This window comes from Bos javanicus, chromosome X, assembly GCF_032452875.1.
Source record: "Bos javanicus breed banteng chromosome X, ARS-OSU_banteng_1.0, whole genome shotgun sequence".
Classification (NCBI taxonomy): Eukaryota; Metazoa; Chordata; class Mammalia; order Artiodactyla; family Bovidae; genus Bos; species Bos javanicus.
The window spans coordinates 112,821,841-112,846,933 of record NC_083897.1 but is presented as its reverse complement, the minus strand read 5'-3'; the positions used below and the strand labels follow the sequence as shown (position 1 = coordinate 112,846,933).

The following is a 25,093-nucleotide window of genomic DNA, read 5'->3' as shown; positions in this document are numbered from 1 at the left end:
GAAACAAACTGCAATTTGTAACTGCACTTTCTGTAACAAACGAATGTCTCCAAATGTTTACAAAGAGAGAGGAAATGAATGTACTTTTAGTATATAAATACATTACTGCAGATTAGAGAGTCCAGTAAGAGTATCTCCAAATAAAATATATAACACGGCTAATTCATAAAGGATGCAGGCCATTTAGAAGTGCTTCCTAGTACATAATTGAAACTCAAAAAAAGACATTTCATCAACCCTTTGATCTAGCTCAAGGGAGTGCTATTGTAATTAGGGGTGACTGCAATCGACTGAAATGTCCTTGCTTTAGAAATACATGTTGGTACTCTACTAAACAATGGGGTTAGGGCTTCCCAGGTGGCTCAGTGGTAAAGAACCTGCCTGCGAACACGGGAGACGCAGGACACCCGGTTAGATCCCTGGGTCAGGAAGATCCCCTGGAGGAGGAAATAGCAACTCACTTAATTATTCTTGCCTAGGAAATCTCATGGACAGAGGAACCTGGGGGCGGTGGGCTAGGGAGGGGTGGTACAGTCCATAGGGTCACAAAAATGTCAGACACATAACTTAGGGACTAAAAAACAACAATAAAAAATGGAGTTAATGCCCAGCTCTCTTTTCTCTATCTGAGAGTGGATTTGGGAATTAAAATCTGGCAGAGTTTTATTTTTTCAAGACAAATCCTATCTCCTGTCCTTCACACTCTTAACATTTTTAGGTGGAGTCAGGTTACACATAAACATCAAGAAAATGAGCCCATGAAAAGATATTCAACATCACTAGCCATTCAGTTCAGTCACTCAGTCATGTCCGACTCTTTGTGACCCCATGAATCACAGCACGCCAGGCCTCCCTGTCCATCACCAACTCCCAGATTTCACCCAAACCCATGTCCATCGAGTTGGTGATACCATCCAGCCATCTCATCCTCCGTCGTCCACTTCTCCTCATGCCCCCAATCCTTCCCAGCATTAGCGTCTTTTCCAATGAGTCAACTCTTTGCATGAGGTGGCCAAAGTATTGGAGTTTCAGCTTCAACATATTCAGTTCAGTTGAGTTCAGTCGCTCGTCGTGTCCGACTCTTTGCGACCCCATGAATCACAGCATGCCAGGCTTCCCTGTCCATCACCAACTCCCAGAGTTCACCCAGACTCATGTCCATTGAGTCAGTGATGCCATCCAGCCATCTCATCCTCTGTCATCCCCTTCTCCTCCTGCCCCCAATCCCTCCCAGCATCAGAGTCTTTTCCAATGAGTCAGCTCTTCGCATGAGGTGGCCAAAGTACTGGAGTTTCAGCTTTAGCATCATTCCTTCCAAAGAAATCCCAGGGCTGATCTCCTTCAGAATGGATTGGTTGGATCTCCTTGCAGTCCAAGGGACTCTCAAGAGTCTTCTCCAACACCACAGTTCAAAAGCATCAATTCTTCGGTGCTCAGCTTTCTTCACATATTAAGGAAATGCAAATTATAACCATAAAGACCTAGCACTACAGACTGATTATAGTGGCAAAAAAAAATTTTTTTAATAGTGATAATATCAAATGTTGATGAGGATATAGAGAAATTGGGTCACTCATGAGTTGCTGGCAGAAATGTAAATAGTACTGCTACTCTGGAAAACATTTTGACAGTTTCTTACAAAAGTGAACAAGTGCTTACCATACAATCCAGCAATTTGGCTTTTAGACATATATTCAAAGCAATGAAAGCTATGTTTAGACAAAACTCTGTATATAAGTGTTCATACTAGCTGTATTTGTAACAGTCAAAAACTGGGAACAGTCCAGAGGCCATTCAAGGGTGAATGGTTAAACATATTGGTACATGCATACCATGGACTACCACTCTGCAATGAAAAGGAACAGCTATTGATACAGTTGATACAGGCAGCAACTTAGGTAAATCTCATGGGTATCATGCTGAGTGAAAAAAAAAAAAAAGCCAGTAACAAAGGGTTACATGCAATATGATTCTATTTACATAGCAGCTTTGAAGAGACAAAATGATAGAAATGAAGAACAGAGTAGCAGTTGCCAGAGGTTAGGAACTGGGGTGGGATTGGAGGGGTGGGTGAATGTGTCTATAAAAGGGTAGCTCAAGGCATCCTTGTAGTGATGGATCTATTCTTCACTTGACTCTGATGATGGATATACAAATGTACACATGTGACAATGTTGTAAAGAACTAAAAAAAAATGTGCACATGCACACTGAGGAATATAAATACTATTGTGGATTGTGTCAATGTTGATGTCCATGGTAATATTATAAATATGGTTAATGTACCACTGGGATAGAGCTGAGTTAAGGATGCACATATATTATAGCTTATAACTACATGTGAATTTATAATTATCTCAAAAAAAGGTTAACTGAAAAAAATGAGTATCTAGGGATACTTTAAAAATATATCACATTAAAGCAAATATGCAACTTCAGATTAAGGTCTGCATAATGGAAGTGAAACTGTCAGAGCAAGCGTTGAAAGTTGAGAATTCATTCAGGTTTCTTTCCTTACTTATTATCTTAGGCTCACTGATGCCTATAGTTACATTTTCTTTTGACTATCTTCAGGATTCTGTCATTTTGTCTTATCCTGAGGGCACAGACCTGAGAGAGTTTCCCATTTATCCTCCTCTAGGTAGCTTCACTAAATAGCCAAGATTAATTTTGGGTGAACCTTTCATTCTCTCAGGCTCTAAACCCTTACTGTTACACTTAGATCTGTCTTTCCCTCTTGTTTCTTCCAACAGTAACATGGATTCACTATTTCTCACTCGATGCTAAAATATATTGCTTATCATTCATCTTAATTTTCTAAATGTTATTAACCATAACTTTTAAAACTATGGAGCTATGTGGACAAACAATAAAAAGGCTACTCTTCAGTTTCATCACCAAATTACTCCCATTTTCTCCCCACATGAAGTTATTTGGAGGTTCAATGGATAATCTAAAACTTAAATTTATGTTTATAAACCAACTACATACAAATTATTGGTGGACTGGCTTAAAACAAATAATTGTTACAGGAAAAAAATATAGAATAATTTAAATAAAGATAAAAGACCTAAATACAAGTCTATAGTTTAATACCAAATATAATTTATAGTAGAGGGTATTATTGAGCTATGCTGAAAATTAGATGTGAAGATGATACCACATGAACACTACAGAAAAGTAAGCCTGAAAAAAATATAGAGAGCCAGCATATAGAGAGACATTTAAGTAAGGCTCTACTGAAGAGTGGCTGACCAGGCATCCTGAAAGCTGGCTAAGGTGAAAGACCTTGATTTTGTTGGATATAAAAAAGTCAAGGTGATACTGCCAGTACACAAGTTAACTTATTTCTACAATGGAGATGCTTCTCTTTGGACAGTTGAATTTTAGTAGTATCCCATGCAACATTTTCCTAATTCAGTGCTGAAGTAAATATCAATATTTCAAATTACTGAGCATTCATATAGATTTTTTCCCTATACATGCAAATAACAACTTGCCATGATACTTTCATTTTCATTATACAAAATAGATACAACAAGTTCCTAGAATTTCACTCTCAGGGGAGATTAATAACTCTTGAACAAGAAAGTACCATCATCTACATTTCATTTGGGGATTCCTCATGTGGCAGTAGAGGGGAGAAGCTTCTCCATGTGGAAAAGCTGCTATAAATTTATGAACTGATTTCTTGATTAATTCATTCAACAAATTCATATGTCAGGCACTGAATGTACTTAGAACATAAAAGCGAGATATATCCCTGCCTTCTAGGACTTAATTATAGTGGCAGTGAGAATCAGACCGTATATTGTTGAACATTCAATTGTTTAAATAAAGAACCTGCAATTTTTAGAAAATATATATACTTGAGGAATCAGTGCTGGTAATTTAGACTTGCCATAGGGCTCACTGTGGGGAGACTCAGAATGAGCAGCAGGCACTTAAGTAACAGCAGCCCATACCCACTCTCATTGAAGGTGTATTCTCTGTGTGAACAGGGAGATAATTCCTCCTTTTATTTATCCCCATAAAATCCCATTTAAGACCAAATCTGTATTATGTCAGGGACTGCGCTCAAGTCTGATGAAGAAGACTAAGATAGAACCACTAATGTCACAAAGCTTACAAGGTAACAGCAGTTTACATAGTAAAAGTTAATTAAAATTAGGCAGAGTCCAAAAATACAACTTCTGGATATATATACAAAAGAACTAGAAATCAAAGATTAGAACAAATATTTATACACCAATGTTCACAACACATTATTCATAACAGCCAAAAGGTGGAAATGATCCAAATGTCTATTGACAGATGAATGGATAAACAAGACATGGTGTACATATACCAAGGAGTACACTTGATTGTTAAAAGGAAAGGAAATTCTGATATATGCTACAACATCCATGAACCTTGAAAACATTATGCTAAGTGAAATTAGCCAGTCATAAAATGAAAAAGAAAATAGTACATGATTCTACTTACAAGAGATACCTAGAATAGTCAAATTTGTATAGAAAGGACATGGAATAGGGATTAGCAGGGTCTAAGGAGAAGGGACTAGGAAGATTTTTAATGGGTAAGAAGTTCAGTTTGGGATGATGAAAATGTTCTGGAGATGAATAGTGGTGATGGTTGCATACTGATGTGAATGTACTTAATGCCACTGAATTGTACACTTGCTGCTGCTGCTGCTAAGTTGCTCCAGTCGTGTCTGACTCTGTGTGACCCATGGATGGCAGCACACCAGGCTCCCCGTCCCTGGGATTCTCCAGGCAAGAACACTGGAGTGGGTTGCCACTTCCTTCTCCAGTACATGAAAGGAAAAGAGAGAGTGAAGTCATTCAGTCGTGTCCGACTCTTCGTGACCCCATGGACTGCATGCAGCCTACCAGGCTCCTCCAACCATAGGATTTTCCAGGCGAGAGTACTGGAGTGGGTTGCCATTGCCTTCTCCTGAATTGTACACTTAAGAATGGTTAACATGGTAAGGTATATGTTACGTATATTTTGCCACAATAAAAATAACAAAAAAAGAAGCCATTGGAATACACACACACACAAGCCTCACTCAGAATCTAAAGGAACGTGCATCGTTGTGTTCCAGTAAAACTTATTTATAACTACTGGAAAAAAAATTAGGTAGGCAACTGTGTCTCATGGAGGCCCAGTAGAGAAAAAGAAATCATTGTGAGAGTCGCAAAGAGTCGGACACCACTGAGTGACTGATCTGATCTGATCTAATCTGAAGCAAAGGAAAGAGGAGATATTCGGTGTTGATGGAGTCTGTAAAGAAAGAATATAAAGATTGGACCAATGCTGTATAGCACAGGGAACTCTAGTTAAGGTACTGCAATGTCCTAAATGGAAGGACAATCCAAAGAGGGGGGATATATGAACAGCTGGTTCATTTTGTTGTGCCAGAGAAGCTAATACATTGTAAAGCAACTATACTTCAATAAAAATTGCTTAAAGAAGAGCATGTGCCTAACGATATGGGGACAAGTGTAAAGGATATTACATGGTTGGGAATTAGAAGTATTATACTCAGGGACATTGAAGCATGTGTGAAGTTGTTAAAAAAAAAAAAAAAACTGTTGCAGGATTATAAAGACTTAAAAAAAAATTAAAGGAATATAAGGAACAAGTTAGGGCACTATGAAGTAGGAAAATAATAATACCAGAGAAGTTGAACAGATCTTTGCTAATTCTTATGGGCACTGAGAAAAAAAACAGTGAAGATGAATTATAAATGTTTCAAACTGGTACAAGGAAGCTTACATTTTTGGCAGGGACAACCAACCTTTTCCGGAGAAGGCAATGGCACCCCACTCCAGTACTCTTGCCTGGAAAATCCCATGGATGGAGGAGCCTGGTGGGCTGCAGTCCATGGGGTCGCTAAGAATTGGACATGACTGAGCAACTTCTCTTTCACTTTTCACTTGCATGCTTTGGAGAAGGAAATGGCAACCCACTCCAGTGTTCTTGCCTGGAGAATCCCAGGGACGGGGCAGCCTGGTGGGCTGCCATCTATGGGGTCACACAGAGTCAGACACGACTGAAGTGACTTAGCAGCAGCAGCAGCAACCAACCTTTTCACAGTTCTCAGCTCTAAGAAATGTGCATCTTATAGTCATATACTGCATATTTAATTACAAGTGATGCAGTGATAATCATTTGGCATATTATTCAGGGTCTATTGAATATTGCTTTTACCAAACAATAATCCCTTTTATTTGTCCATTTTAATGGCTAGCCCATTTTGACTCTAAATTCTCATATGCTTGGTATTGTTAATAATGCCTCATTCTTACCATGTAGCTATAAGTGATATTTTTTTTAATAAATCATGCTAGCTATTCTCAGATAACCATTACTGTCCTGCACAATCACTTCTCTCTTTTCTTCTACATATTTTTTCCTAACATATGCTCTGGAATCTTATCTTCCAAAGATCGTCAATCTAATTTCCTAATAACTATGAAAAGGGAAAATAAAAATTAAAATATGTTAATATCTATGTTAAGTGAATGATTATGTGTCTGTCTAGCCAGCAAAACAAAAACAAAAACAAAAAACATTTATATGACATATGCTAATAAATGGATTGTTTGTGTGTGTTTGTGTATGTGTATGTGTGTGTGTGTGTGTGTGTGTGTGTGTGCTGTGACAGGCACTAGATGTCAAGAAATTCAATTTGAGGTCATAAAGGAAACCCAAAGTTATGTTTCCCTGATTTGCAGAATAAAAGCATCTGATACCAAATGAATAGGTGTGAAAATTGATATTGTGTGTGAAAATTAAATAGCACATATTGAATTTTTGCAGGAACAATTCACCTCCACATGAAAATCATCTTTAGAAGAGTTCCTGCAAACAGGAACTTCTGTTTAAGCATAAGTCTGAAGACTTAACTCAGAAAGTAACATATTCTAGCTCAGAATTTTGTAGTATTATATGTGGATGATGTTTTACTCAAACATAATTCTGGAGAAGAGAAAATTCTCACCATTTGCTTTTTTTTTTTTTTGGCTATGCCACATGGCATGAGGGATCTGTTCCCTGACCAGGGACCAACCTGAGCCCCTTGCAGCAGAAGCACAGGGTCCTAACCAATGAACCACCAGGGAATTCCCTCACCATTTGACTTGATGTAATGGAACCTTATTGTGACTCCAACAGAATATTTAAAAATGAACTCTTAGAAAAACATCCCTTGGGTCAGAATGAGCAGGGCTGTATAAAATAAAATAAAATAAATGAACATAGGCAACCTAAGGGATTGCCTCTTGGAATAGAGTGGGCGGTGTTATCAATTTTATAGGTGTGAGAACATAAATTAAAGGGGATTCCTATTCTGTTCCCACAATAGTACTTAGACTGAAATATCTGATTTTGTACAAAAAGGTATATTGAGTAATTTTGTGATTAACATATAAATATTTCCGAGAGTACTGTTACTTCCTGGTGTTATACCTCCTAAATGAGTTTACTAAACATGGAGCATGAGGAACAATTCTCTTCCATTGTTTATTCAAGAGAATAATGTTTATTTTATCCCAGGTTTTGTTTTATGCCCAATCCCTTCAAGGCTTGGATGCAATTTAGCATTGTAATATTTTCTACAAGCTAAATTTAGATATCCCATGGTGGTTATAACTACCGCAAAATTGCACTCATCTTACACGCTAGTAAAGTAATGCTCAAAATTCTCTAAGCCAGGCTTCAACAGTATGTGAACCATGAACTTCCAGATATTCAAGCTGGATTTAGAAAAGGCAGAGGAACCAGAGATCAAATTGCCAATATGCAACAGATCATCAAAAATCCAAGAGAGTTCCAGAAAAAATATCTACTTTTGCTTTACTGACTATGCCAAAGACTTTGACTGTGTGGATCACAACAAACTGTGAAAAATTCTTAAAGAGATGGGAATACCAGACCACCTGATATGCCTCTTGAGAAATCTGTATGCAGTTCAGGAAGCAACAACTGAAACTGAACATGAAACAACAGACTGGTTCCAAATAGGGAAAGGCTGTATATTGTCACCCTGCTTATTTAACGTATATGCAGGGTACATCATGAGAAACACTGGGCTAGATGAAGCACAAGCTGGAATCAAGATTGCCAGGAGAAATATCAGTAATCTCACATATGCAGATGACACCACCCTTATGGCAGAAAGAAAAGAAAAATTAAAGAGCCTCTTGATGAAAGTGAAAGAGGAGAGTGAAAAAGTTGGCTTATGCTTAATATTCAGAAAATGAAGGTCATGGCATCTGGTCCCATCACTTCATGGCAAATAGATGGGGAAACAGTGGAAACAGTGGAAACAGTGAGAGACTTTATTTTGGGAGGGGCTCCAAAATCACTGCAGATGGTGACTGCAGCCATGAAATTAATAGACGCTTGCTCCTTCGAAGAAAAGTTTTGACCAACCTAGACAGCATATTACAAAGCAGAGACATTACTTTGCCAACAAAACTGTCTAGTCAAAGCTATGGTTTTTTCAGTAGTCATGTATGGATGTGAGAGTTGGACTATGAAGAAAGCTGAGCATCGAATAATTGGAGCTTTTGAACTGTGGTGTTGGAGAAGACTCTTGAGAGTCCCTTGGACTGCAAGGAGAATCCAGCCAGTCCATCTTAAAGGAAATCAGTCCTGAATATTCATTGGAAGGACTGATGCTGAAGCTGAAATTCCAATACTTTGGCCACCTGATACAAAGAACTGACTCATTTGTAAAGACCCTGATGCTGGGAAAGATTGAAGGCAGGAGGAGAAGGAGACAACAAAGGATGAGATGGTTGGATGGCATCACCAACTTGATGGACATGAGTTTGAGTAAACTCCTGGAGCTGGTGATGGACAGGGAGGCCTGGCATGCTGCAGTCCATGGGGTCGCAAAGAGTCGGACACGACTGAGCGACTGAACTGAACTGATGGTGGTTATATTGAAAGAATTTATATATATAATATTGATATATTTAAGATATAAGAATACTTATAAAAACCATAAGATTTAAAGTGAATCTGAAATGTGACATCTTAGTGAAAGGAGATTATTGACCTGGACAAGTTTATATTATTTTTAATTAGCTTTACGGGAAGAATAGCAGAATGAGTTCATCGAACACAAAGTGATTAATAGTGACTTTAGAATGAGGGACATTTGACATAAAAAAATAATTGAAATATCCATGTCAAAAAATGAAAACAGAACTTCCCAGCATAGAATGGAAGGTAAAAGACAAGAAAAAAAGATAAATGCAAGGGAGTGACCTTCCTGTGATATATCTAACAAAGTTCAAAGGAATACATCTCTTACAAATTTTTACATGCTTGAAATTTTGGTGGTAGCAGGGAGATGCTTTTCCAGTTGTAGTTTGTAAATAATTTAGGCATTTGCATTCCTAACATGGATGTGATAGAAAGTTATATCTCATTCAATAAAGGAACCATCATCTTTGCAATAAATGATATCTGCCACTTCTTGCTTTTTTAGACAACCACTGAGAAGGGCATTTCATAACTATAGGTACCGATGAAAATACATCATGTATCATTCTGCCAACTGATATTAGCTCAGGGCTAAGAAAACATAGGGAGAAGGCAATGGCAACCCACTCCAGTACTCTTGCCTGGAAAATCCCATGGATGGAGGAGCCTGGTAGGCTGCAGTCCATGGGGTCGCTAAGAGTCAGACACGACTGAGTGACTTCACTTTCACTTTCCACTTTCATGCATTGGAGAAGGAAATGGCAACCCATTCCAGTGTTCTTGCCTGGAGAATCCCATGGACGGAGAAGCCTGGTAGGCTGCAGTCCATGGGGTCGCACAGAGTTGGACACGACTGAAGTGACTTGGCAGCAGCAAGAAAACATATTTCAAAAGATATGGTTCTTCCAAATCACTCCAAGTTTCAAGATTTATCCTAAGGAGGAGTCACTTTTGTTCCTTAATATGCAAAATATAAGCTGAGCATTTATTTTCATTAGGCATGGGGTACAGCATAAGGTTAAGCAGTCTTTGTACTTATCAGTCTTGGTATGTGAGTTTAAATAACTGAGAAATGCTGCAAATTAAATCTTAGAAAATAACTTCACATAGAATGATAAGATTATGAAAGGAACCATAAAATATCATCTTGAAAAGTGTGAGTGGATTTCCTTGACCAGAATCTTAAACAACAATTATCATTTAGGGAAAAACCATGCATTGGGATTTATCATATAAACATCCTTCCTGATACTTAGACATCTTACAGGCACTTCTACCCTCTATATATTTGGTTCTTTCAGATCCATACATTTCCTTCTCATAAACTGTTTATAACTGAAAGTTTCTTTCCAACACTCTAGACAAATAGGATTTGCTTTTAAAAATGTGTCAAGTGTCTTTTATAAAATATCTGCCATCATGTAGTCAAGCTGAAGAGACTTCTACATGTTCAAGAGAAATTCTTCAAGTATTTATATAATCCTTACAAATATAATGCATTAAAAAGATCAAAAATGCAGAAAAAGCAAAGGAGTTTCACTGCCCTGCAGCATGTACTTTGGTACTGTGTTTAAGCTTTATATACAATTTTAAGACTTATGGGCATAAATCATACCTACTTTTCCATTGAAAGATGCATGTATTGAATCTTTTATTATTAAATGATGAATAGTTCAATATATATAACATAAAGAGTGGGTTGCATTGGCGATTGTGGTCTTGGTTCTCACCTGGCAGGATTTTTTCTTCCCCATCATATCTCCACATTCCAAAGGTTGTTTTTTATTTTAAACAAATATAGAGATTTGCATTGGAAAATACCTTTCAAAACTACATTGTGACCTAGAATACATCATAAGACTTAGTTCTGTGAACTCACTGTAAAGATACTACTCCTAACTTCAAAGCCTAAGTTTTACATATTCTTGTTGTTGTTGTTTAGTCGCTAAATCATGTCCAAATCTTTGTGACCTCATGGAATGTTTGTCCTCCATTATCTCCCAGCGTTTGCTCAAATTAATGCCCATTAAGTTGGTGTTGCTATCTAATCATCTCATCCTCTGCCACCCCACTTTTCCTTTTGCCTTCACTCTTTTCCATTAGTCATTCACTAAATATTTTTCACCATCCACCATATTGTTGTTATTATTCAGTCACGAAGTTGTGTCTAACTCTGTGATTCCATGGACTGTAACACACCAGGCTCCCCTGTCCTTCACTATCTCCTGGAGTTTGCTCAAATACATGTCCATTGAGTCAGTGATGCCATCGAAACATCTCCTCCTCTGTTGTCCCCTTCTCCTCCTGCCCTCAATCTTTCCCAGCATCAGGGTCTTTTCCAAAGAGTCAGCTCGTTGCATCAGGTGAAAGTATTGGAGCTTTAGCTTCAGCATCAGTCCTTCTTTCCAATCCACCATATGCCACACATATTAAGTGTTGAGAACAAAGATAGACTAAAAAATGGGCTGTTTGATACAACTCCTTAAAGACTAGTGAAATGAGTTAAAAATTCTATTTTGGATGTGTTTATGATAATCATAAATCTCATGGTAACTCTTAGCAGAACCGTGTTTTTGTATATACATTGCCTCTTTGACACAAGACTTCAAGCAGCTAATTTCTAAACTCTCATAATGTTAAGAAAACATAAACATTAAAGTAGATAAAGAAAATTTAAATGAATATAGCACAATAAAAATTTCAATGCAGGTAGTCTTTTTTTCTTTATGAGGTGGGCAGTGGGAGGGAGATTCAAAAGGGAGGAAACATATACACACCTATGGCTGGTTCACATTGGTGTATGGCAGAACTAACAAAATATTGCAAAGCAATCATCCTTCAATTAAAAATAAATAAAATTAAAAAACTAAATCCTTCCTTACAGATTGCAAGTGTTTGCATGACAGAAGTAGAACTGCTCTACTTAAAAAATTTGTTGTTAATATTCTTCTACACACAAACACACACACACACAAAGGACTCAGTTGATAAAACACTCTGTTCAATAGATCCTTAATTAATGGCCATTTTAGTGAGAATTCTCAGCCCCAAAGTCTTAAGAGTTTTAGAGGAATGGCTCTCTAGGTGCAGGATTTCCAGCCCAAGACCAGTTCAGTGGGTGTGGCCATTTTGTCAGGAGGCTCAGTTCAGTTCAGTTCAGTTCAGTTGCTCAGTCATGTCCGACTCTTTGCAACCCCATTGGCTGCAGCATGCCAGGCCTCCCTGTCCATCACCAACTCCTGGAGCTTGCTCAAACTCACGTCCATGGAGTAGGTGATGCCATCCAGCCATCTCATCCTCTGTCATCCCCTTCTCCTCCTGCCTTCAATCTTTCCCAGCATCAGGGTCTTTACAAATGAGTCAGATTTTCTCATCAGGCGGCCAAAGTATTGGAGTTTCAGCTTCAGCATCAGTCCTTCCAATGAATATTCAGGACTGATTTCCTTTAGGATGGACTGGTTGGATCTCCTTGCAGTCCAAGCAACTCTCAAGCATCTTCTCCAACACCACAGTTTAAAAGCACCAATTTTTCAGTGCTCAGCTTTCTTTATAGTCCAACTCTCACATCCATACATGACTACTGGAAAAACCATAGCTTTGACTAGATGGTCCTTTGTTGGCAAAGTAATGTCTCTGCTTTGTAATATGCTGTCTAGGTTGGTCAAAACTTTTCTTCCAAGGAGCAAGCGTCTTTTAATTTCATGGCTGCAGTCACCATCTGCAGTGATTTTGGAGCCCCCCAAAATAAAATCTCTTTCCACTCTTTCCCCGTCTATTTGCCATGAAGTGATGGGACCAGATGCCATCATCTTCATTTTCTGAATGTTGAGCTTTAAGCCAACTTTTTCACTCTCCTCTTTCACTTTCATCAAGAGGATCTTTAGTTCTTCTTTGCTTTCTGCCATTAGGGTGGTATCATCTGCATATCTTAGGTTATTGATATTTCTCCCAGCAATCTTGATTCCAGCTTGTGCTTCACCCATCCCAGCGTTTCTCATGATGTACTCTGCATATATGTTAAATAAGAAGAGTGACAATATACAGCCTTGACGTTCTCCTTTCCCTATTTGGAACCAGTCTGTTGTTCCATGTCCAGTTCTAATTGGTGCTTCCTATCCTGCATACAGATTTCTCAAGAGGCAGGTTAGGTGGTCTGGTCCCATCGCTTGAAGAATTTTCCACAGTTTATTGTGATCCACACAGTCAAAGGCTTTGGCATAGTCAACAAAGCAGATGTTTTTTTTTTTTTTTTTTTGAACTCTCTTGCTTTTTTGATGATCCAGTGGATGTTGGCAATTTGATCTCTGGTTCCTCTGCCTTTTCTAAATCCAGCTTGAATATCTGGAATTTCATGGTTCATGTACTGTTGAAGCCTCCTATGCCCACTAAACCCTCACTTGTTAATATGCCCTGCCCCTTGATGGCCATGGGGCCTTTGGGCCTGCCCTATGTGTAAAATAGAAATGTTTAGAGGTCTCAATGAGATAATATTGTTTTTGTTTTTCTTTTATTTAGAGTGTAATACAACACAGGTAGTCTTACTGCATATAAGATACAGAGCTTAACTTTTGTGAAAGTAGCTATTAAAACTAAACTAAGGAAAATTCCCAGATGGAATATTATATAGGAGAGGACATCATTTGAGATGATGCCATGTATAAAACTGTCCTCAAAAATAATTTCATAACATAAAATAATAAAAAAGACATATATACTTTCAATATAATATTATTTAACTTGAATTTTTATACTTATTTATCTTATACCCGGCAATACAGAATGCCACTTTAATGATCCTATGTAGTCAGAGCTTTCTAGTTTTGAGCCATGTATACTGATTTCAAGAAAAAACAAACTGGCAATAGCAACAGCAAAAAATTTTAAGACCTATGGTAATATTCATTATAATGAGAAAAATGTTTAAATTTAATATAATTTATAGCCATAGTACTATTATCACAAATGATCTCCATGTGTACAAATCAAAGTAAATTATTGCCTAAATTTTAAGTTGAATATGTAAGGAATATACTATTTCCCTTGATGCAAGAAATGCATGAGGGTGGGGGAATGTAAACAATTGACCTTATGGAGTTATTTTCAGGGAACTAGACTCAAAGAGGGATAACTTCATATAGCATCCGAATATGGATTTAAAGATTATAAGATATGCTTGTGTGTATTTTATGTCCCTCAGAAGAATATTTTGAAATAAGTGTAGAATTATTATTAGTAGTACATATCATAAATGACAAACTGGTACCAAATCATGAAAGCACTTGACAAAGACCCTATAGCTAGTGAATGACAGGGTTAATGGTTTTACTTCTGGATCCTTGGAATGAATATATATATGGTGCAAATGTCTAATAGGCCTAACTTTTAATATAAGAAATAACATGTATCTAACATAAATTAACTTAAAGATTTGAAATTTATATCTGAGCACTGGATTTTATGAGTAATAAATGGAAGTAGTTTATATTCAGTCAAAGATATTATGTTCTGACATACCTCAACATATATATTATGTGGCTATTTAAGTTTCTGAATACTGAGAAGACACACAAAATACTACTTTTAAACAATACTTTAGAATCCTCTTTATCTAAGATCATGTGCCAGGAAGAGTGAACACTGTATCATTTTTCAGATCAGTGACATTTGACAACCATTCAATCTAGTTCAGTGACAATTTTCAATGATGTGATTAATTGAATATTTGAACATAGTTGACCGTTGAAATTTTACCCTAGGCATTTTAAGTACTCATTTTGGATTTGTGATTTAATAATGTATAATAATGACCTTATTTTTTTTGTTCTATCTCACATTGCATATTTGAAATCACTTGGTAAAACTGTGCCACTTTGTCATAGACAACTGATGAAAGTACTGAACACAATTACGAGATCTACAACTGTGTCTGCTAATATTAAATCATATTAAGTCAGTAAGTCCTAGTATATGCCCAGGGTGCACTGTAACCCTATATTTTTTGTCATATTCTCTAAAATAATGATAGAGTGCATTCTACGACTTCAAAAAGCCATTGGGATTCATAAAGTATACACATAGAAATCTTGGGATGGAAGAAGAGGAAACAAACTGGGATCAGCCAATGAATGGCATACAGGTATCATAATGCATCTGGAGAACAGTTTAAAACACCAAGGTCAGTTAAATCTCCCTTATTGTTGCTGTTCTTGTTTAGTCACTAAGTCATGTCCAACTCTTTGCAACCCCATGGACTGTAGCCCACCAGGCTCCTCTGTCCATGAGATTCTCCAGGCAAGAATACTGGAGCAGGTTGTCATTTCCTTCTCTGGGGGATCTTCTCAACTGAAGTATTGAACCCATATCTCTGTATTGCAAGTAGTTCTTTACTACTGAGCCATCTGGGAAGCCCTAAACCTCCCTACCAGATTTTTAACGGCTAAATTATTTTACCAGCAAAAAAAAAAAAAATCATTATTCAACTTTACATAAAAAGATTAAAAATGAAAATATTTATTAGTGGAAACTCACTAGCTGGAACTTAATTACATCTAAGGGGAAAAATTCTATTGATAAACAAGTTTACATGACCCATTAAATACTTCTTTACGTCTGAGAGAAGATGGGGTTAAAGACCCACAGAACTGAATTCAGCATGTCTGGGGAAGGGGGCTACCCACCAACAAGAGCGGAGAAGGATAAAGGAATGATAGAATGGCAGTAGGAGAGATGTTTCCGTATTATCTGAGATTTGCTCTATCTACCTTCAACAAGTTACAAATAAATAAATGGAAGCTGTGGATACATTTTTATCTTGATCTTGTGTGTAGACAAGCATAACCATTTGGTAGACTCATCCCCTGCTTCACACGATTTTGTATTCCCTTTTGTTTGTTTTTTTTATACCACAGCCAACTTTATTACAAAAGAGCTTTGCTCTCAGCAAATAGTGTGATAAAGGCATCACTGCACTTAGAAGTACTTCCTTCTCAATAAGTGGTTTTCACAAATAAATTATTGATAGTAGGGATAAGTTCATGCTAAAACAGCCACACCAAGGAGAATACAAAGCAGAACATAACTGTGGTATCTGAGCTCTACAAAGCTAAGCTGTGAGTGACATTTGAGTGAGGATAGAAATTAGAAGTCAAGACACAGAGAAGAAATGAAACAGAAGCACAGGGTCAGGTTGAGCTGCTCATTTAGAACTAAGGAATATATTAAAACCAGTCATTTATGGCAGAGAAATAGGCCAGATTGGAAGAGGAAAGGGAGGGAGGATGGGATAGATAGAGGGGAGGAGGGGGAATGGATGAGACAAAATGAACTTGACCTAAGATCCGGAAACTACCACATGTTTCTTTTCAAAAGGAATTTCTAATATCATTTTAACAACAAAGGAGGCAACCTAAATGTCTATCAACAGAGGAATGGATAAAGAAGATGTAGTACATATATACAATGGAATATTGTTGTTTTAGTCACCAAGTCATGCCCAACTCTTCTATGACCCCAAGGACTGTAGCCCGCCAGGCTCCTCTGTCAGTGGGATTTCCCAGGCAAGAATGCTGGAGTGGGTTGCCATTTCCTTCTCTGGAAGATCTTCCTGACCCAAGGGATCAAATTTTTTTCTCCTGCATTGAAGGTGGAATTTTTACCACTGAGCCACCAGAGAAGCCCTACAATGGAATATTACTTAGCCATTAAAAGAATAAAGTAATGTCATTTGCAGCAAAATGGATGGACCTAGAGATTATCATACTAAGTGAAGTAAGTCAGACAAAGAAGGACATCATATGTCCTTCATATGACATCCCCTATAGGTGGAATCTAACAAGAAATGATACAAATGAACTTACTAACAAAAGAGAAAGAGACTCATAGACTTAGAGAACAAATTTATGGTTATTGGGGAGAAGGATGGGGGGAATGGATAGTTAGGGAATGTGGGATGGACATACGTACACTGCTATATTTAAAATGGATAACCAACAAGGTCCTCCTGTATAGCACAGGGAATTCTGCTCAATGTTATGTGACAGCCTGGATGGGAGGGGAGTGTGGGGAAGAATGGATACAGGTATATGTATGGCTGAGTTCCTTCCCTGTTCACTTGAAACTATCACAACATTGTTAATTGGCTACACCACAATATAAAATAAAAAGTAAAAAAAGAAAAGAAAAGAAACAAGGGAAGCTAATTTTTTTCACGTGATTTTAAAACTTAGGTTTGTAAACACATATGTAGAATTAGTAGGCCTCCTCAAGATTTTCTATGCAGTTCAGTTCAGTCACTCAGTCGTGTCTGACTCTTTGCCACCCCATGAACTGCAGCACACGAGGCCTCCCTGTGCATCACCAACTCCCATCACTCAAACTGACATCCATCAATTCAGTGATGCCATCCAGCCATCTCATCCTCTGTCATCCCCTTCTCCTCCTGCCCCCAATCCCTCCCAGCATCAGAGTCTTTTCCAATGAGTCAACTCTTCGCGTGAGGTGGCCAAAGTACTGGAGTTTCAGCTTTAGCATCATTCCTTCCAAAGAACACCCAGAGCTGATCTCCTTCAGAATGGACTGGTTGGATCTCCTTGCAGTCCAAGGGACTCTCAAGAGTCTTCTCCAACACCACAGTTCAAAAGCATCAATTCTTCGGTGCTCAGCTTTCTTCACAGTCCAACTCTCACATCCATACATGACCACTGGAAAAACCATAGCCTTGACTAGACAGACCTTTGTTGGCAAAGTAATGTCTCTGCTTTTGAATTTGCTATCTAGGTTGGTCATAACTTTCCTTCCAAGGAGTAAGCTTCTTTTAATTTCATGGATGCAGTCACCATCTGCAGTGATTTTGGAGCCCAAAAAATAAAGTCTGACACTGTTTCCACTGTTTCCCCATCTATTTGCCATGAAGTGATGGGACCAGATGCCATGATCTTCATTTTCTGAATGTTGAGCTTTAAGCCAACTTTTTCACTCTCCACTTTCACTTTCATCAAGAGGCTTTTTGGCTCAGACGGTAAAGTGTCTGCCTGCAGTGCAGGAGACCCAGGTTCGATCCCTGGGTTGGGAAGATCCCCTGGAGAAGGAAATGGCAACCCGCTCCAGGACTCTTGCCTGGAAAATTCCATGGACTGAGGAGCCTGGTAGGCTACAGTCCATGGGATCGCAAATAGTCGGACACGACGGAATGACTTCAGTTTCAGTTTTTCAGTTTTCACTTTTTGCCATAAGGGTGGCGTCATCTGCATATCTGAGGTTATTGATATTTCTCCCAGCAATCTTGATTCCAGCTTGTGCTTTTTCCAGCCCAGCGTTTTTCATGATGTACTTTGCATATAAGTTAAACAAGCAGGAGCAATCATCAATTCCTTAAAGCTTTGAATGAACTTACCACTGGTTTCAGTGGATTCAGAAGTCTTTGTAAAACGTTTGTTTGATTTTGTTTTATGATTTTTTTAGGTTCCTTTGGTGGCTGATGAAGGTACTCTATATTCCATTATGTTAATTCTTGTAAATTTATGCTTGTAAATAGAATATAATCCAATCTAATTGTTTTTTTATAATCATTAGTTCTGTGTAGATTGCATTTTTGGTTTCTATGTCTCTTTTACGTATTTTTAATATTTTCTGTGTTTAAATTGCATACGTTTGCTTTATTTATCTTTTTCTGATCAAATTCAGAAGAGATTAATCTATTATGATTTTATTATAAAGAACCAAGATCTTAAATTTATCTAGTGTTTCTTCTTTCTAACCCCTTTATTTTTTCATTTATCTTTTATTTCCTACTTTCCTTAGATCATTTTTTGTAACATGAATGGTTGAAAGCCTAAATTAATTAATTTATTTTACTTTTTTTGTAAATGAAAATAAAAGCAAAGACAAAAATTGAACCTCTGGGTAGAACGAAGGCTGTTTTTCATGGGTTTTCTCATGGAATGATTTTTCCTATACAAAAGTGGATTTGTACTGTTGGTTTCTTACACATTTTAGATTAATCAAGTTGTGTTTCTAAAGGATTATTAATTTCTACTTTATTATTATTATCAAAGATTATTCACTTTAAAAGTTCTTCATGTGTTTAATGGCATTTTCACTACATTCAAATATATTATCTGTTTTATTTGTATATATGCCAGGGACATTTTTTACATATCTTCTATGCGTATCGTACATTTTGGAGCAGAGCAGAAGTTAGAGATAACTCTGTCTTCCTTTTCTGACTCTAGTGTTTCCCAGAAGCATGGAAAAGTGTGTGATGTCAGCTGGCTCCAAAACTAACCAGAAACCACCTCCACTCCCTGTCAGCAAATGGAGGAGGTAGTATGGTCTCACAAGTGAATGGCTTCCTGCTATCAACTGTAAGGCTGGGCCCTAGCCAATATTAGGGCTCTCGACATCATTAATAGAAATTTTCAAGTCTTCTTTGGATCAGGAAAAAAAAACAGCTATCTGGAGAGCTAGGTTTTCTCTGTTTGCTCCCCCTCCCACATTTTTCATACTTTGTCTTTTTTGGAGAGATGACCCACTGGTGGGCTACAGTCCATGGGGTCACGAAGAGTCAGACATGACTGAAGCGACTTAGTATGCATGCATGCACCCAGTATGGGATGAGTCTATTATCCAGGATTTCCTACTCTCTGGCTTCTGGCTAGGTTCAACCAATGAGTAAAACTGGCATAACACTAGAGAACCCAAGATATCAATTCTCCCAGCTCCTCCAGCAGGCCATGATTTGAGAGTAATTGCATTCTTAAGGTATCTATAGTAGCACTTGCGATCCAATGGGCCCGCTCCTGAGGTTTGAGCTTTCATTGGTTTAAGGCTCTATCCTTTTGTCTCTTTGAGTTTAGGGGTAATAAAGGCTAGTAACTGAGGCTAGGTTCTGAGTACTTCACCATTCATTGTTGGTTCCTTTAATCCTGCCCAAATTTCTGAATATATCATTTTTATTACAGTCTCTTCAACTTTGTCTTAGCATAGGCTGATTCAATCCAAGACTGTTAATGATACACTTGGATGGTGACTCTATCAGTGGATAATTCAATAGACTAAAACTGAGAGGCTTTTCTGCCTCCCTATGAAAGGCACCACATAGGTCTACTGATGTCTGGTCATTGCCTAGGAATAGGGAAGATTATCCCTAGTAACGACAAAGTTAGAATTTTCTCAATGCTTATCTGAAAGCTCAGATTTTGATTTGATTCATTTAAACTAAATTATAAACTATTGTTTTCCTTGAAAATCCAACTTTATGGGAGAGAAGTATACATAATTCACACATTTTACAGAATCATCTATGCCAGGAAGTGCCAATAGGTAGAAAATCACTGTTAAATTTACATTTTTTTATGTTATTTGTATTCTCAAATTTTTTCTTTGCTGCTAACTGTGCTGTAATCTGACAATGGTGAATTAAAGGCACTGGATAAAAATGTATTTCTATCTTTATTCTTTATGGTTTTAGCAGTATTTCTATCATCCAGCAGGTTGTATTACATTTTAATTATTGATTTTTAACTTCCTTGGCTAAAAATGATTTTTTTAATACTTGTAAGTTTTTCTTTATTAATATTTCTACCTGTGACTTTTGAAATAACTTGCTTTATTACCTACATAATTTATAATAGCCTTTTTATGCTTAGTTACTATCATCTCATTTAGAACTAAATTCAATCCCTAACCATGGCTCCCCTTGTTCGCCTCTTCCCAGCCCCAACCTGCTACCTCTCTGATCCCCTTCTTACTGTGTTGTTTTCCACACTCAGCCCTCTCTACCTATTAAGTCCTATTTCCAAATGCTTTTTCTCCTCTAGATCTTTTTATTCCACTGTCTGTACCATACCCTAAAGGTAATTCCTGGCTCACTCCCCCACTTCCTTCCAATCTCTACCCATAAGACAATCTAACCAAAGGTATTCCCAAACATACTATTCTGTTTCTCTCTTCTTCATTCACTTACTTATCATTACATACATTACACACACACACACACACACACACACGCATACACATTTAATGTCCTCTGGTATGTGACTCTAAACTCCATGGCATAAAGGATAGTGTTTGTTGTGATCACTGACTGTAGTGTTCCTACTATTTGGAACCTGACATTCAGTAGACACTCAATAAATAATGTATTGAATGTAAATATACTAACTTTATTTTGTTGAAGATATGACTACTCAAAACATCCAATCAATGCCTCCCAATTTGAGAATTTGTGATTTTTAAAAGAAAATTTGAAATAGTTCTATCCACCACTTTACTTAATATGCTGATTTATTTACATCCCACCCCAGAATCATTTAGTAATCTACTATAGAATATTCAAGGCCAGTTTTAGGACAACAGTTGTGCACTTGAACATTCTCTTCAATTTAACTGTGTTTATATTTTAAGGTAATACTCAGAGGCTAAAAAACAAGTCCCTTGGAATATTTTCCATTTCTTTTGTACCTTATTTTATTACAAAATAATGGGAAATATAAAATGATAATACATTTACTTTTAAGCATTTATCTTGTGTCTTTTGGCCTGGGGCTAACTCAGGTAAAGTTTATTTCACTCCAGGTTTTCATTTATACTGGAGAATGTTTTACTTGAGATTCTGTCCTTTAATACAGAGACCTCAACTATATACCATATCTCACTAGGGCCTTGACTCAAATGGGAGCTTTGTGAAAATTCACTTTTGAAGGACTCCTTGTCCAACTTAATCCTCATTTGGGGGTCTTCTCCTGCTAAAACATTGGAATTTTCTCAAGATTTTCTATTATTTTAAATTCACTTATTTCAAGATTTTCTGTTTTCAGTAAGACATATAGGCTTCTTAGAAAAGATCTATATATTGCATTAATCATATTCTAACTTTGTATATTCACTTATCATATTTTATTAAACAATTTCATTATAAGATACAGGATATATGGTCAGATTGATAAATACGGCCATAATTTAGACTTTGGGAGGTTGCAAGATCAGGTTTACTTTCCTTTCCTACATTCCTCCTTTTACACTTAAAAAAAATGGATAGCCTACATACATAAAATATACTTAAGTGTACACCTTGATTAATTTTCTCAAAGCAAATGCAACTGTTTAATACACACCTGGTCAAAACATGGGATGTCTTCAACACTTCTGATGATTACACCCTGCATTATAGAATCTAAGCACTCTTTTGACTTTTTTTTTTTTTTTGTATATCAACTCTATTTCAATAAATTTTTTTTTAAAATTTTATTTTATTTTTAAACTTTACATAATTGTATTAGTTTTGCCAAACATCAAAATGAATCCACCACAGGTATACATGTGTTCCCCATCCTGAACCCTCCTCCCTCCTCCTTTTAAACTCATGAAACATTCTGCCTGTTTTTTAAATTTAAAGTGCATTATAGTAATTTACAGGTATATTTTGTGTCTCACTTATTTTGCTCAAATCACTTTCAGGAAATTGACTTATCTTGCATACTATGTGTCTGGCTTCCCAGATAGCACAGTGGTAAAGTATCTGCCTGCCAAAGCAGGAGACCACCTGCAATGCAGGACTCTAGGGTTCAATCCCTGGGTTGAGAAGATCCCCTGCAGAAGGAAATGGCAAACCACTCAAGTATTTTTGCCTGGGAAATCCCATGAACAGAGGAGCACGGTGGGCTACAGCCCATGGGGTCACAAGAGTCAATGCAGCTTAGCAATGAAACTCCACCACTGTGTGTCACTATCATTTGTTCCTTTTCATTCTAATTTTGGCTATTACAAATGAAGCAGTTATAAACACTTTTATATATAAAATATTATATGTATATAAATTTTTTTTGGCAAAGATAGAAATGTAGCTATGTTATACGCTAAGGAATTAAATGTTGTGTCATAAGAATTGCACATTTTCATCCCATTTAGTATATAATGCCAAACTATTTTCAATGGCTGTCTGAATTATGTTTTTACCAGTTAGATGTGAGAGTTTATTTTATTCCAAACCCTCATATACACTCAGAATTATGAGTCTAATTTCAACCATTTGTGTGAGTTTGTATCAATATCTCATTGAAATTTTAATTTCCCCAATTATTCCTGAGGTTAAAAAACTTTCACATTATTTTTGAATTTCTGAACATCCTCTTTTATGAAGTTCCTGTTCAAGTTTATTGCCCATTTTTTTACCATTGGATTTGTTTCTCATTCTCTAAAATTTAAAGAATCATAGGTATATCTAATATACTCAACAATGTAAAGGTGTCAGTCCTTTCCAAGCTGATCTAGACTTAACTCAATATTGATCATATTCAAAAGAAAGTTCCTGTGGAAATTTAAAAAGATGATTGTAAAATGAACCCAGAAATACAAAGGGACAATATAGCTAAAAAAAATACTAAATAAGAAAAAAAGTGGTAAAATTCAGTTCGCCAGATAACAAGGTGCATTATAAAACTGAAGAATTCCTGGAGTAAGAAATGGCAACCCATTCCAATATTCTCTCCTGTAAAATCAATGGGCAGAGAAGTCTAGTGGGCTACAGTTCATGGGATTGCAAAGAATCAGACATGACTGAGTGACTGAGATTATTAATACCTATCTATATAATTCATTGTATACTTTGAATATAGAATTCTATAAACTCAAGATCCAAAAATTTTCACTTTGTATACCTTAAATATATGCAAATTTTATTTGTCAACTATGCCGTCTATGGGGTTGCACAGAGTCAGACACGACTGAAGCGACTTAGCAGCAGCAGCAGCAGCATGCATTAATAGATATTGGAGGCAGCAGGATTAAGTAAGGTCCTAAAAATAATCAAGATGTACAACTTAAATCTATATAATTTTTGTAAATTATATTTCAATAAATCTGTTAAAGAATAATTAAAAAAAAACTGGCATGAATACCATGCCAGTATTGCCCATGGCATGGTATTCATGATGCATAGACAAATAGAACAACGGAAGTGATTTTAAGCCCAGAAATGAAACTACATATGAATGAAAAAAATTTTATATACTTAGCACTGGAGAATAGGCAAGCAACATTCTTTTTAACAGATGATATTGTCATTTAGATTCTAAGTGGAAAAAAAAAAAATAACCTGTATTTTAACCCATTCCCCTTACCATACACAAATGATTTCCAGGTGAAATACATATCCAAATCCAGATGGTAAAATAAAGCTCATATGGATAACAACAAAAGGTAATACCATCATTTCTTTTGGTAGGGAAATGTTTCATAAATAGGACATACAATTATAAAGTGGAAATTTATAAAAATGAACCATGTTAAAATGAAGGACTGCTCTTTATCAAAACATAGAGTGAGTTAGAATTTTAATCCAAAGGACTCATATCCAGAATATAAGAACAACTCATACTTTTGATAAAGTTCAAGTTAACTTTTTTCTGTTTTTTCTGTTTTGTGAAGCCTTGGGCTTCACACCTAAGAAATATTTGGTTATTCTCAAAGTCACAGAAATTTTATTTTATGGTTTTTCTATTTTATTTCCAGAATTTCTTCTTGTCCTATATTGCAAACTGTGAACTTAATACTTATAATATGTATAGAGCCCCACCAGATTTACAATATATAATCACTATGTGAAAAACAAAACTCTATGGCTACATTAATCCACTACTTTAGAGGAGATCCAACAGCTTATGTTTTAATGTGACATTCTTTTACTAGGAAGAGATCAATTTCTTCAGCTAGATTAAATCTAATAATTCTTTGAATTTTCTGCCGTTTTCCTTGCTCTTTTTTTTAAATGAATTTATTTATTTTAATTGGAGGCTAATTATTTTACAATATTGTGGTAGTTTTTGCCATATATCGATATGAACCAGCCATGGGTGTACTTGTGTCCCACCATACTGAACCCCTCTCCCACCTCCCTCCCTACCCCATCCTTCTGCGTTGTCCTCAGATATATGCAGATGACACCACCCTTATGGCAGAAAGTGAAGAACTAAAGAGCCTCTTGGTGAAAGTGAAAGCAGAGAGTGAAAAAGTTGGCTGAAAACTCAACATTCAGAAACTAAGATCATGGTATCTGGTCCCATCACTTCATGGCAAATAGATGGGGAAACAGTGGA

The 25,093-nt window shown here is 36.7% G+C and overlaps 1 protein-coding gene across 9 annotated transcripts in view; it reads right to left on the bottom strand.

The window, feature by feature from the left end:
• Positions 1–25,093, bottom strand: part of DMD (dystrophin) — a 2,228,404-nt gene that overhangs the window by 1,810,388 nt on the left and 392,923 nt on the right. The gene's annotated exons all lie outside the window — the stretch shown is intronic.